The sequence below is a fragment of the Chenopodium album genome, chromosome 12 (genome assembly GCF_948465745.1).
Source record: "Chenopodium album chromosome 12, dcCheAlbu1.1, whole genome shotgun sequence".
NCBI lineage: Eukaryota > Viridiplantae > Streptophyta > Magnoliopsida > Caryophyllales > Amaranthaceae > Chenopodium > Chenopodium album.
Genome location: NC_137845.1, coordinates 54,144,676 through 54,157,472, shown reverse-complemented (window position 1 = coordinate 54,157,472; position 12,797 = coordinate 54,144,676).

Here is a 12,797-nt window from a genome sequence, read left to right as displayed (position 1 = left end):
CAAAAACCAAACCCGGTGATGAATACCTTTCACGTCGAATCATAATCGAATGAAGTGAAAGTGTGGAAAGTCTAGTGTTGTGGATAGTTTTTAAATTCTCTTCTTTCTCTTTGTTTTCGAAAACCTATTTTATGAAAATAGCCAATCCAGTTTAGTTTGGTCCATAACAAGGGTCCAATAATAGTGTAGTTGGATTGGGCTCGAAAAGAGCTTTCCAACGATATATTATAAGCCCAATTCCGATGAATAATGAAGAAGTTATGGCCAAATTATTAAACTAGGCTCAGTTTAATCTTTATATGCGGCCCAATGATCTAGAGGAGGGTCTATTATGAATTAGCATTCAGGATTGATTATAGTCTTCTAGAATCTTCTAGAAGGTTCTTTTGAATCCTAATGTGAGTTTTATGAGTTTTATTTGGAATAAAAAAAGTGTTTTAAATGAAATTACGATTTTATCCCTCGTACGGACTTTTACGCTTAATTTTATCGAAAAATAGAAAACGTGTGGGAAAATTGCCTGCAGCGCCGCACACCAGGCTGTCGCGCGGCGACAGAGGCAGTTGCGGCGCCAATGTTATGTTTTATTCCTCTTAAAACTCTGATTCTTTTTTATTTATTCCGGATTATTTTTTTCATTATAAATAGCGTCCTCAATTCTTCATTAATGATTACCAACTCTCATCAAGAAAATCTTGATACTCTCTCTCTCTCTCTCTCTCTCTCTCTCTCTCTCTTTTTCTAAACCAACTTTTCACAAACAAAATTCGGCATTCACAAGATCTAGACACACCTAGCATAATTCGAAGTTGCCTTCTCCCTAGACGTGAAAGGTTTGATATTTCTGAGGGTTTGGTCCCAAATCTAGTCTAAACTTTCTTAATCAATTATTTAATTTAGTTGTTTTGATTTTATTATTTTCCTTGAAGTTACTAACGTGTCTATTTTGTTATTAGAAAGAAATACGAGGGATCCAAGTAAGTTCTTTAATTGTTTTATTGATATTATGATATACAAATCATGTTTAGATTGTTATTTTGATTCCTAGTATCATGTTAGGATGCTTTCCTTAGTATGATGTTTAGGGTAATAATAAGTTCCTTAAATCAATTATGATTTCTATGATGCTTCCTATTTTCTTTCTGAATAGCATGTTAGTATCATGTTAGGGCTAAAGCTTTGATCTTTGATGTTTAGTGACATGCTAGGGTTTGTTATTAATCTTGTTAGTATCATGCCTAGGATTTTGCTATTATTATTATGCTTTATTTTTAATATGAACATGATTATTTTAATTATTATGATTATTATTATGAATATTATTATATTGCTTGATGTATATTTAATTGTTATTGCTTGATCACGCCTTTTATGTATGTTTAAAGGGAATTTGTACTTGTAATCACACTTAATAAGATAATTAATAATCTTGTTTAGGTTAATTTGATTATAATTCACGTGATCGCCAATAATAGTATTATTTGTGCATTAATATTCTACCAACATAGATTAAACAGGTTTAGGGTAAACCTAATGATTGCATGTTAGTCAGAAAGCGCACATGAATACGAGAAGAATAAAGTAGAGGCCTATTTTATAGGGTGAATTCTTTCTCTTTTAGATTGGATTCGTACCCTCATCCCCGAACACCAGTCATGGTTCCAGACCTATTGAAGTTGACGATCTCATGGATCGTTAAGGGGTGTAACCTTCACCCTGTGAACGATTTACAAGTTCCTAAAACTTGTTGGCGACTCTTTTGCGCTAGCTTCCTTCCCTTTGGACGCCACCATGCTTAAGTGTATGATCACAGTGGGGTTCAAGTTTGGGATAATGTTTGAAATATTCCCTACAGTTTTTGGCGACTCCGCTGGGGAGGATTTCTATTTTAATTCCTGAAATTTATTTCGGCAATGATTTAGAATAAGTGGATGAGACTCGAAAAGTTCTAAGTATTTCATGTGCGTAATTTTGATTAACATTATTGTCATATGCATAAAAAAGGATCTCATTGGAAAGACCATCAGTAATAAGTCAAAAACATAGGATTTTTACACGTAGGAAATTTGAGGAATATCTTTCACAACTAGGATCGAAATAATGCTGCGAAAAACTGGAAAATTTTACGAACACAGAAAACTGGAAAATTTATTGGCATGTAGGAACTGTCTAGATTACAGAGCCTGTCGCTGAAGATAAGGCTCTGTCGCTGAAGATAAGGCTCTTTCGCCGAGCGACAATTTTGTCGCCAGGCGGCAGGGCTCTTATCGCGGTGACAGTCCCTGTTGGCTGGCGCTGCGTTCTTCCAATACCGAGCCAGAAATATGAGTTCTAATTTCGACCAGTTCTAGCACTGTTGGATCGATTCTACTTCCTGATTGAGTTTTTCTCACTTTTCTGAAACCCATATGTGTTCTACATATGGACATAACCCTCTGGGAATTCATGCTCCATCTACCTGATTGAACGCTCTAAGCAACAAAGGGTACATCCGAGAATGTTGAATTCACCAAACCATGGAAGCGAGTTTAACTCGCGGGGTCCCATCCACTCGCGCCAACCCTTCCAAAGGTAAGGCTTCCGCGCGGTGCATCCGGACTCATTACCATGGACCCTCTTTGACTAACCCATATCCCGAACTTTAGAGAACTAGAGCCATGGTTAGGTTGCAAACTCATTGCATCGTGTTGTGCCTACTTGAATATTTGTGCATTATTTGTTGTGCATACTCTATGTGTTTTTCCTAACCGTTTGTTTGACTTGTGTTTAAGCCTAAATAAACTAATTAATGACTAAAAAGGACTTTGCCTAATTAATTAATTAATCTGAGTAATTAAAGTTTAATAATTTAATCAAAATTGACTTAGTACGACTTTAGACCTGTCCCGTAGAGTAAAAATACTGAAAGCAATCCCAGATTAATGCTCCAGTATTGGCGCAAAAATTTGGGCTACAGCGCCAAACGCTGCTGTGCAACGCCATGCGGTAACTCTGTCGTTTGGTCCCCAGAGCAGGAAATTCCCAGGCCGATGCATTATCAAAGTTAGCTAGCTCCACCCTGTAGAGCCTCACGAGGACAGTGATGGTGGAAGTCTTGGAGGAAAGCAGCATCGCTGAAAAAGAGCAGGTGAACTACATTGGACAGCAACGAGCTTGGTTCACAGACATACTGGCATACAAAGTTCATGGCTCGCTGCCGGACGATGAAGTGCAAGCTAAGAAAGTGAAGAAAGATGCTAACTGGTACGTGGTGATGAACGGAGAACTCAACAAGAAGGGCTTCTCAAAGCCACTGCTAAGATGTATTCCAGAGTGGGGGCAGGAGAGTATCATGGAAGAAGCACACTCAGGAATATGTGCCAACCACATTGGTGGAAAAGCATTAGGAATAGAAGTTCTTAGAAGGGGTGCATACTGGCCAACTCTAGCTCAAGACGCACTGGCATATGTGAAAAAGTGCGACAAGTGTCAAAAATACTCCCTAGTCATAAACCAGCCGGCATGATCTAACCCCAATCCTCAACTCGATCCCTTTTGCTCAGTGGGGAATAGACATATTAGGATCCTTCACCACTGGGTCAGCGGGCAGGAAGTAATTCATAGTGGCAGTGGACTATTTTACCAAGTGGATAGAGGCCGAGCCCACTAAGTACATAAAGGCAACCCAAGTGAGGGCGTTCATATGGAAAAACATCATCACAAGGTTCGGGGTGCCGCACTGCATAGTCTTTGACCAAGGATGCCAATTTGACTGCGACACATTCAAGGATTACCTGGAGGACATGGGCACCAAGTATGCAAGTGCCTCAGTCTGTCACCCGCATAGTAACGACCAAGCGGAAGTAGCAAACAAGCTGATCTTAACAGCCCTGCAAAGGAAGCTGGAGGAGCACAAAGGCCTATGGGCTGACCTAGTCCAGAGGTGTTATGGGCAAAAAGAACCACTGAAAAAGAATTCACTGGTAAAAGCCCTTTCACTCTAGCCTACGGGGCTGATACAGTTGTCCCAATGGAAGTACAAATTCCCAGCCTGAGGATACAACACTATGAGCCACAAGGAAATGAAAAGCGTATGTTGGAAGAGCTAGACTTCCTGCCGAAAGTAAGGCTACAAGCAGCCCTCAAGCTGGCAGCCCAGAAGAGCAGGATTTCCAAAGCATTCAACAAAAGAGTCAAGCACCGGGAGCTCCTGCCTGGAGACTTAGTCCTCAGAAGGACAGGAACAGTGGGAAGAGGAAACCAGCATGGAAAGCTGTCAGCCAATTGGGAAGGCCCCTTTATCATTGATGAGCAGGTAGGACCTGGTGCATTCCTCCTCACAGATCAAGAAGGTCGAGTTTTAAGGAATAGTTTCAATGCTGATATGTTAAAGAAATATTTTGTTTAAAAAAGCAAGAAATTAAGTAGAGCCGGGGATAATTGTTTCAAATTTGCAAAGAACTCTGTTTAGTTCATGTTATGTCAATTAAGGCATTTAAGCCATTTTAATTCAATGAAATACAAGCCTCTACGTGAGGAGTATATTGTGTAAACTTGTTTAAATATATCATGCTTTAGCATCATATACTAACATGCAAAAAAAAAAAAAAAAAAAAAAAAAAAAAAAAAAAAAAAAAAAAGAAAGAAAGCATGCAAGTGCTGAAGGCAGAAATCACCTTAGCATGAAGCAGCGAGACGACGCTAAACGACAAAAGAACATCCCTCCCTAAAAATTCACCTTACCTGCTCAAAGTAAAACAGGGCACCACCTCGGGGACGTCTGAGGAGGAGGTCTGGCACGTTCAGCTTGAGCAGGAGAGGACAGTGAAAGCGAAGAAGGATGAGTTGCGTGGGCAACACTAAGGTTCTCTTAGTCCCTCCCAGCTCACCTCTTTGAGGGGGAGAGGAGGAGGAGATAGACATATAATAAGCCCTTACGAAAAGAAGTAAGAGGCACAAAACAACAAGTCACGGCATAAATAAGCTGAATGACACAAAACAACAAGTCGCAGCATAAATAAGCTGAATGACACAGAACAACAAGTCACAGCATAAACAAGCTGTGTAGGCTGTCTAAAATGTGAATGAAATTATTGGCCCTGCTTTGGTTGGCAAGGTATGCTTAACGATGATAATCTATTAATTTGAGCATTTTTTTTAAATCTTATTTCTACATTTGATTATTGACCAAATTGATCAGTTTTTTTATCAAGATGCTCATTTTCTTTCTTCTTCTTTCTGGGTTTAGATTGGGTCTTTTGTATTGGTGGGTCTGAGAATGGTGGTGGAGTTAAGCGCGATTAGAATGGTGATCCATTCAGGGAATCTTGAGAGCGGTATGTGCTTTATTTGCTATTGTCTGGAACTATTGGTTTGAGTTCTTGAATTGATGTGGTGGATTGTAAGACAACTGCAGTGTATTTGCCAATATCAAGAACTTCCTCTAATAAAAAATAAAAAAAAAAGTTAATTTTATTTTGATTTGATTGGAAGAAAAGTTAAAAAATGGATTTGTGTTTTTATTATTATTATTTTTTTTTTATATTAGGTTTTAACAGGCATTAATGTGTTCATGAAGGAGATTGGATGGAAGATTTCATCACTTGGGATTTAAGCAAAGATGGAGTTTTTAATGTTAAATCTGCTTATCATTATCTTTTAACAGGAAAGTGTTTAGTTTCCACAAATATAAAATCATGGAAGAATTTATGGAAAATCCATGCACCTTTTAAATATAAGATGTTTTTGTGGAATTGTGCTCACTCTATATTGCCAGTAGCCGAACCTCTGTCTACTTACATGCCTTTGATATCTCCTACATGTACTAGGTGCAATTTATATTCAGTCTCATATCCATATTTTTAGAGATTGCTTTTCTTCTTCAATTTTGTGGAATGATATATTTGCTAGAGTTTATCTTCCAAACAACTTTGATTTTAATATCTTTAAAAATTCTACCTGGAAGATATGGATGAATTATAATCTTGGTTTGGATAAAAATTGGAGATTGATCTTTGTGACTGCGTTGTGGCATTTATGGTTGCACAGAAATAACACAATATTTGATAATAAGCAGATTAGTTCGGTTTCTCTTTTCACAAAATTTCGCTTGGACTATCAGATTACTAACTCTATTTTACAGGATAATAAGAAAAGAATGGGCAAGGAGCCAGTCACTTCAACCACTGATTGGGAAGCACCTAAGGAAGGATACTTCAAAATCAATACGGATGGCGCTTGGATGAATTCTGCTCTCTTCAGGAGGAGGTGTTATTCGAAGGTCAGATGGCTCATGGTATGTGGGATTCTCATGCAAGTATGATGCTGTCTCCCCCTTTCTGGCTGAGTTGTATGCCATGAATGATGGTCTGTCTATTGCGGAGGATTTGAGAATAAAGAAGGTGATTGTTGAAACGGATGCTAAGCTTTTGCGTGACATGTTCCTTACAACAGATCCTAATCCTCACCATGAATTAGCTGCTGCAATTTGTGATGTTGCAGCTGTCCTGTCCAAATTTAAAGTTGCTGTGGTTACTCACATACCAAGGGAGAAGAATGAACTAGCCCATCGTCTAGCTATCTTTGGACGGGAAATGGCAGTTGGGTACAAAACCCACTATCTAGTTCCTGATTGTGTGTCTAAGCTTTATGAAGCAGAGAAGGCAATGGTGGAATCTGCTTCTACTTGACAGGGTTGCTCTAGTGGTCTTGGTTATGGATGTTGTTAGCTTTTGGGTTGTTATGTAATGTAAATAGTTCCCTCTTATTAGGGTGTTTAACGGTTTTAGTTGTTGCCTTCTCTTTAGGCTTATTTTGCAATCACATAAATTTTCAATGTAAATATTATGTGATGACTTATGTAAATATCAAGGCTTTAGCCTTTTAATATAATCTATCTTTTCTTTGTGTTAAAAAAAAAAAAAAAAAAAAAATTGAAGGAGATTGGACTATTATCATTGTGTTAAGCTGTGGAATTGGAACTATAGCTGCTGATGATTTTCTCTGTGATAAGTAATTGTTATTTTGGCTCACTTTTTCTTTTCTAATTGCAGTATACAGTGAAGAACTTTCAGTTTGCTTTGACAGTTGAGCCCAAAAATGCGAAAATAGTGGAGAAATTGACATGGGCTCTGATCACTGAAATGCTGACTTGCCTACTATTCCACCAACCATTGCGGAGGAGATTGAAACTAACCCATTTATATGTGTTGCACATTATTCCTCTTCAGTTTAGGAGCTATTTATGTTATCATAAAAAGTGTTTAAGTTGTCAGATTTCTCTTTAGAAACATTTCTTTTTTGGATATTTGGTCGAATGTGAAGTGCTCCAAGTCTCTGTCGGTATTGTTAAGTGTTATAGGGTCCGTCACAGGATACGCAGGCTTCATTCTTTTTACCAGAAAGCCCCTTGTCCGAACTTGTATTTCATTATTGAGTAAACTTGGTTGCCCATATATAACCTCCCCAATTTAAAGAACTTGGCCATAAGTGTACAACCAAGAATCACATCTCACATTGACATGAATTTTGAAATTTGTCGATTGCTTCCAAAGAGTTTCAATTCCTTCCTTAATACATAGTTATTACTCTCTTTTTTCCTAAATGTATGTTCCAGGTACATTTTATACGATTTTCTATATTTAGTTGAGTGGAGTTGATTAGAAGGTAAAATATTGGGACCATATTGTTAATGAGAGATTAATGGAGGTATGGGGCTATATGGCTATCAAGAAAGTAGAAAATTCTTATATGAACATCAAAGAAAGCATGCATATAACCATATCCATATAGGGACATAAAGAGTACTTCGGTATAGGTAACTGACAAGAGGCCTTGGGGTTGTGATTTTAAAAAATGGGTATGATTGTTTATTGCTCATTTGTAGACTCGATTACTAAAGTGGATACTCTGTAGTAAGCTGTGTATTTATACTCTTGCCATGCTTGGAAACACACATGTTACAGCTATGTGTGGAGCTTGTCACTTAGAATTTGTCAAAGGCTTAGGGGCCGATGAAGTTCTCGACTATAAGAAGACTGAAGAAGGGGTTAATTTCAATTTGGGAACATCCTATTTGTATAGGCCAGGGCTATTCTTGATTCTACTTTCATTTTTTGTAATGATTTTATATGGTGTTTTTATTGTTTGTAGTGTAAATTTCTTTGGTGGGTTTGTTTTTTTTTTTTTTTTTTTTTTTTTTTTTTTTTTTTTGCGGGGGATTTTTCTCCTTAGTTTATTTTGAGAATTCTTTAGTGGGTTACTTTGTGCGAAATGGGTTTCTTTGTGCTTTGAATTGAAGGAAACTCATAAAATTGACTTGTGTACTATGGTAGGGGGTTATGATCTGAGAAGAATCTTATGCCTTGATTTTTTTTGGCTGCTAAAGACTAGAAAACCTTACACAATAATTCCTAATGTTGGGTGTGATCACACAATAAACCTTACACAATAAAGCCTTGCACAATAATTTTTTTGATCACCTCTTTGATTTTTCTCAAATTTAATAATTCCTTATGTTGCTCTTATTTTGATCACTTCTTTGTTTATATCAATCAATCAAAGCCTTAATCCCATAAGTGGGGTCGGCTAACATGAACCAAATTTGATTATTTCATGTAGTTATCGACATAAATCTTCCTCCTCCATCTCTTACAGTCCAATGCTTCATCCTCATGCAAATCCATATACCTCATATCCTTCCTAACTCCTTCCAACAAAGTAATTTTCGGTCACCTCTTTGTTTATGATGATGTTTTAATGAATTTAGTTCATGATTTACTTATATTTTGGTCTTTTTTTGTTGTCCTTTTTAGCTATAATTCTCAATTGCGTTTATGTATTTAAGTTCATTTATGACCCACGTTATTTTGTTAGGGGTTACCCGACTTATTTAGTTAGGGTTATCCGAGTTACTCGGTCAGGGGTTACTTGATGGGTTGGGACAAGGGTTATTCGAGGGGTTCACTTGGTCAAGAGTTACTTGAGAGATTACTATGACAAGGATTACTTGAGTTACTTAGTCAAGGGTTACTCGAGGGGTTACTCGGTCATGGATTACTCGAGCTACTCGGTCAGCGGTTACTCGAGTTACTCGGTCAGGGATTATTTAAGAAGTTCGATCAGGGGGTTACTTGGAGTTTAGTCAGGGGTTACTTGAAGGGGAGGGGTTACTCGGTTAGGGGTTACTCGAGGGGTTCAATCATGGATTACTCGAGGGGTTACTCGACCAGGGGCAACTTGAGGAGTGACCAAATAACTTGAGCAACCCCAACAACTCGAGTAACCCCTAGTCGAGAAATAATTAGCACAAAGCAAGACAAAGCTCAAACATATGATCCAATCCAAGCAATGATATTAACTTTTCTAATTTTCTATACTCCATATCAACATAAGTGTCAATGCTTATCAATTGTTTGTGATATAAATAATTGCTAACATTAATATATTCCGATATGAAATAATTATAGTTTACGCACTCATTCCAATAATTTATATTCCATACAACTACGAATTCATAACAAAATAACAAAAACTTGACCAAATAGATTTATTTAGCTATTCACTAATGGCTTCCTAATTTAGATTAAAAAAATGGTACGAGCACTAACACTAGTATATTGTAAATTCACTTTACAAAACATCCAAATCACAAAACTTGAAATGTAGGCTTATCCCATTATATTCTTCAGAAACCTATCCACCAACTAACCCTTTCACCTCCTCCTCAGAAACCTTACAGAAATTGAAATGACCCATAAACTGTCTTCTGCTATCAGGAAATAGGAATGTCAGCGCTTGAATCCAGCCCCCCCAACTAGAAATCAAGTTGGTCCACTAAAAGTCAGACGTTGGCACACATGACATTTACTCTCTCGTTCTTTGATTGACGATCAACGACCTTCTCAGATGCTGCAACAGAAGCGTTGTCTTTATTCCAAACATAATCCTTAGCAGCTTACACCTTCGTAGAACTCCCTGCTCTAGAAGCTGCACCTGGTGCCTTACTCACTTCACTAAATAAAAGTATGTAGATAATCAATACACAGTGTAAGAAGATGCCAATTGAATCAAATATTAATTAAAATAATACATACGGAGTAATTAGAGGTGTTATTGAACCGAACTTATTCAAGTATGAGCTTGAGCCTCAAGTCTCGAGTTTTTGGATCTTGAATTCTCAAATTCAATTTATATCTACAAGGTGTAAAACTTATTTTTTAAGTAGTAATTATTTTTTTTTGGAAAATGATATATATAGCCCGAGGGTTATGAACAAAAGGCTAAAAGAGGAAAGTATTAATGAAATATATCCCTTAATTACATTGATTTGCATGTTATTATGTCATGTATTCCTAAACTACGGAGTTCCAAATAAGGAAATATATTTAATGCTTACATACAAATCATTAAGTTGAGCTATTAGATGTTGGACATTTAAATTTTTTTAGTTGAGCTATTAGATGTTGGGCATTTAAAACTTTTGAGTCGATCATGAATAGTTTTTTAGCTGACTCTGTTAGTATTAAGGATGATTCTAGAAAAGATCGACAACTACTGATTAAGGTTGTAAATAAGTTGATAGTTTTGAGATAGAGTTCATATTTAATCAAAAGGGTCAAGAATAAATAGTTGATCTATATTTAAGAATCGTGAACAAACACCTTTCATTACACTATTTCTAATTGACTGTATATGAAGTACATTGAGCTTGATAAAATGATAACCCTAATTTATTATAGTAAGTACTTATTTGTTAGGTATCATATGATTTGGACTAGGAAACTTCCCCCGATCAAATGACAAATGAGTGATAAGAGTACTTGGATTTAGTGGCTTAACTTAAATATTCTAGGAGAAGATTTGGTTTACATCTCGGCCTTTTCAGCTGGGCAACCCCAAACAAGTATATACCTTTAACTAGGTTTCTTTCCCGTCCACAACTCATAAGGTGTCTTAGGAACTGCCTTACTATGTGCGTGCTTAATTTGCTTTCCTTTGATGCAATTAATACACATATTTAAATCACTACGGACAATTGAGGAAGAATATCATTTTTCATCAACTCATTAACATTTCGTTGGAAATGACCCAATCTTTGATGCCAAGAGAAAGCAGAATTTTCATTAGATGCACTACGCTCGCTTAATGCCTTGACTTTCTATATAAAACAAGGATTCCAAAAATTTATTATCAAGATTGAACCTGCAAAGTGAATCAATCAAAGTACCACTACCATATACTTAATTATTCTTGTACAATGAAAATCCACCATGTCTAAATTTAATTTAAAATCCTAAATCATCCAAATTACTACTAATAGATACAAGATTTTTAGCACAATTTGGAACAGAGTGACATCTTTCAAGATATTAACAAAATCCAGTGTTTAAAATCAATACATAGTCTCAATACTTTTTATTCGTGCCTTCATAGTTCATCCTGCTTCCCATGAACAAATACTGCTCAGTTCTGTCTGATGGGATGGATTAAACGGAATCCCTGTTCAATAGGAGACACACGAGTGGTAGCACCAGAATCAAACAACTAAGTACTTTTACGCACTTGTATAAGTTTCAATTCAAAACAACTGTAATAATGCATATTTTTCTTCTCTCAAGCCAAGCTATTCTTTCTTGAAGTGTCCAGATTTCTTACATTAAAAATACTTCTTTTCCTTTTGGATTTGAGTTTTATGACCTTTTATAAAAGTCTTATCTTTCATCTTGTTCTTGTAAGCATCATGTCCTACAAGATGGATTGTTTGATCCTTCATATCTTTAATCTTCCCTCTTCTTGAACCAACATAGCTTTCAATCACTGGAAAATTCCATTTAATATCCTTAATGGTGTTATAGTTCACTTGAAATTGGCCAAAATAATGAGGTAGAGAGCTAATAACGAATTGGACTAAGAATGTCACATTTACATTCATCCCCATGGCTTTAACTTTGCTGCCAAGTTTGTACTTCAGTAACAAAGATAGTATAATAATGTTCGGTACTAGAGAGGGTATGGGGGCTTTGATCTAGTTAGTAATTAACTAAATTTTCTTTGACCTAGACAAACCCTTTTATCAAACTTCAATCTTGCTTCAAATACAGTCCAAATGCTTAGGAGTGTTGTTGGCACATGTGTGATTAGTAGACTCGTTAGTGTCTATCTAAAATTATTTATGCTTAATTTTTGCTCAAATGATTAGTATATATTTTAGCTGAGGTTCAATATGCTTTGTAAATTGTTGAACTCTTAAAAGAGACAAAATATAGGGAATTTAAAGAAAATTAATTGTAGGGAATATTTCAAGCATCCAAAACTTGAACCCCACTGTGATCATACATTTAAGCATGGTGGCGTCCAAAGGGAAGAAAGCTAGAGTAAAAGAGTCACCAACAAGTTTTATGAACTTGTAAACCGTTCACAGGGTGAAGGTTACACCCCTTAACGATCCATGAGATCGTTAACTCCAATAGGTCTGGAACCAAGACTGGATGTTAGGGGATGAGGGTACGAATCCAATCTAAAAGAGATTGAACCGCCCCTATAATAGCCTCTACTTTATTCTACTCGTATTCATGTGCGCTTTCTGACTAACATGCAATCATTAAATTAACCCTAAACCTGTTTATTCTATGTTGGTTGATTATTAATGGACAAATAAAACTATTATTGGCGATCACTTGAATTAAAATCATATTAGCCTAAACTAAATTATTAATTATCTTATTAGGCGTGATTTCAAGTACAAATTCCCTTTAAACCTGCATAAAAGGCGTGATCAAGCAATAACAATAATATATATCAAGCAACATAATAATAAT